Below are 2,889 nucleotides of genomic sequence, written 5' to 3'. Positions count from 1 at the left end.
CTCATCAGAGAAAAAGAGAATCACAATATCCTCTGATCAATGCATTTAGTTAAAGTCTTTCAACCTATGAGCTTGGAGACCGGTATCAGCTTAACTAGGAATACATAGGTGTAGCACACGCAATTCCAGGTATCGAGTAAAAGATGAACGTCCCATTCTTCCCTTCCCGTCCCACCCCCCTCCCCCGCCATTTACGTTTCCTCCATCTTCCTGGCCTGTGTCTGCCTGGACCCTCACTAGAATCAGCCCCAGTGCCCACCCTCTCCCTGCCTAACAGCAGAAGATGAACAGTACTGAGTGCCATTTGTACATTTACGTCTTCATGGTTGAGTTTCCTTTCTGCTTGTGCCCCTGGGTTCTTAGAAACATGCTTTCATATTTAGGAATCAGGAAATAAGTCACAAGCCTACAAAGGTGGTGGTTTATCCACAGTGAGGGAAAAGATGCCAGAACCCTGAAACCATCATATTACCACTGTACCACAACTGTTCAGTCAAGACCATGAAAGTGTGTCCGTCATCACGCTTTTCCAGTTTTAGGAACCTGTGACATTCAGTCTGAGGCTCATAGAAGTGTACATGTCGGCTATGCATCCTCTGGCTTTGAGCCCCAGAAAACATTTAGAGGGTAAGAAGCTGGGAGAACAACAGAAAACTAGACATAAGTATATAGGTGACAAAAAAAAAAAAAAAAAAAAAATTGACAAAGCAAAAAGTGAGAGTTGTACTTGACTCTGTGCACCTTTGAATCCCAACACTAAGGAAGTTCAGACAAGGACATTTTGATTACAAAACCTCTTCTCCCGCACCCCCCTCCCTCCTGTCCCTTGGAGCAAGGCTCCATCTCAAACAAAAACAAAAACAGCACAATTGAAAATAAAATGGCATAGGCAATCCTTTTCACCAAGATGGCACCGAAAGCGAAGAAGGAAGCTCCTGCCCCTCCCAAAGCCGAAGCCAAAGCAAAGGCCTTGAAAGCTAAGAAGGCAGTGCTGAAAGGCATCCACAGCCACAAGAAGAAGAAGAAGATCTGTATGTCACCCACCTTCTGGCGGCCCAAGATGCTGCGGTTCCAGAGGCAGCCCAAATACCCTCGAAAGAGCGCACTCAGGAGAAACAAGCTAGATCGTTATGCCATCATCAAATTCCCCCTGACCACCGACCGAGTCAGCCATGAAGAAAATAAAGGACAAAAACACACTAGTGTTTACTGTGGATATCAAGGCTAACAAGCACCAGATCAAACAGGCCGTGAAGAAACTCTACGACATTGATGTGGCCAAAGCCAACACCCTGATAAGGCCTGATGGAGAGAAGAAGGCGTGTGTTCGACTGGCTCCTGATCATGATGCTCTGGATGTTGCCAACAAGATTGGGATCATCTAAACTGAGTCCAGCTGGCTAATTCTAAATACACACTTTTTTCACCAACAAGAAAAAAGAAAAAGAAAAGAAAATGGCAAACTGAAGAAGTCTTCAAAACTCACCTTTGAAGACCCCAGAAACATATGAAGGACAGGTGCAGGTCCCAGGCCCTAGAGCACTGTGTAACTAGAGTGTTTCTTTTGTTCTCTCCTCTTCATCCGGGACATTCAAGACAACTTAAAAGCCTAAAGCCATTATTTAACCTGCAGCCATTGGTGGATTCACCATCTCACAAACATGCAGTAAGCATCACACAGTGAGAGTGTTGAGAGACTCAAGACACTGCAGTTCTTCTGGGGACCCGGAGACACACAAAAAGCTCCAAGCCTTGGTGCTGGTGGCTGTTTCCGGGTGGAAAGTTTTGCCCATGGTTCCATATCTGGAAATCACAGTCTGTTTACCTCTGTCCAACAGTAAGGATGCCCAACCTTTTCACATTGTGACATGAGCTTGTCTTCATATATGTTGGGTTGCATTCATAGACAGCCCAGGGCAACACACCCCACGGGACACATGCTGGGCATGTACTGTAGGGAGTGAGTGAAACCCTGAATGAAGAATGTGTTATTGTTTGGCATGAGCCCCGCCAGGCTAAAGGCCAAGGACTCAGACCCATGGGAAACTGGCAAAGCCTTCCCCTCTGGCAGGTTCAGGAAGACAAAGCCTCTCCCTCTTCAACTACAGGAAGGTTAAGAAAGATGGAGGCATGTACACACAAAACTAGCAATGGCGGCGTCCTCCTCTTGAAGAATTACAGCCAGACTGCTCACCTAGCCCCTCCCTTGTGCTCCCTGCCCGCCCCCCCCCCAATGTAATAAACACTTGAGGTTCTGGGTCCCACAGGTCCATCCATGGTTGGGGCAGCTCTGACAGAGTGCACAGCTCACCCTCCCAGCTTTCCTGTGAGCACTTCTGTCATTTCTCCAGCGTTGTTGTCCTTTCTTCAGTCCCTCCCAGCCCCCAGTCAGGGCTCCAGGCTCACAGGTTATGGCAGTCAACAAGGCTGTTTGGTGTTTCTGTTGTTTTATTTGTTTGTTGAGACAGGTTCTCATTACATAGCTCTCGCTGGCTGCCCTGGAACTGGCTATGGATACAGCTGGCTTCGAACGCAGAGACTCATCTGTCTCTGCCTCCCAAGTGCTGCAACTAAACATAGGCTCGTTTTATACACATAATCTTTTAGGGCTAAAACCTATGCTATTGCGTTTTGTTTTTTCTGTCCATTGGCTCTAGTGCAGAGAGCGCAGGGAGGCCGCCCATTTGCCTTTTCCACAAAAGGCTACCTAAGATTCACTCATCGTTCTCTTCTGTAACTCTCCAAGAGGAGGAAGCCGCCATTGCTAGTTTTGTGTGTACATGCCTTCTACTCCCCAGAAACACTGCCTCCCTTTGTATCGGTTACGTCATGGTGTCACGGTTTAACCGAAGCCAAAGAGAGCTTATGAAGAGCGGAGGCTTGAAGAAG

At 47.3% G+C, this 2,889-nt stretch overlaps 1 pseudogene; it reads left to right on the top strand.

Annotated features, from left to right (window-relative positions):
* The first annotated feature begins 891 nt into the window (after positions 1–891).
* LOC127210929 (60S ribosomal protein L23a-like) lies at positions 892–1,425 on the top strand (annotated as a pseudogene).
* Positions 1,426–2,889: the final 1,464 nt, after the last annotated feature.

Source organism: Acomys russatus, chromosome 28 (genome assembly GCF_903995435.1).
Source record: "Acomys russatus chromosome 28, mAcoRus1.1, whole genome shotgun sequence".
In the NCBI taxonomy this organism is placed as follows: domain Eukaryota; kingdom Metazoa; phylum Chordata; class Mammalia; order Rodentia; family Muridae; genus Acomys; species Acomys russatus.
Note: the sequence above shows the minus strand (reverse complement) of the source record. Positions and strands in the feature narration are given on the sequence as shown.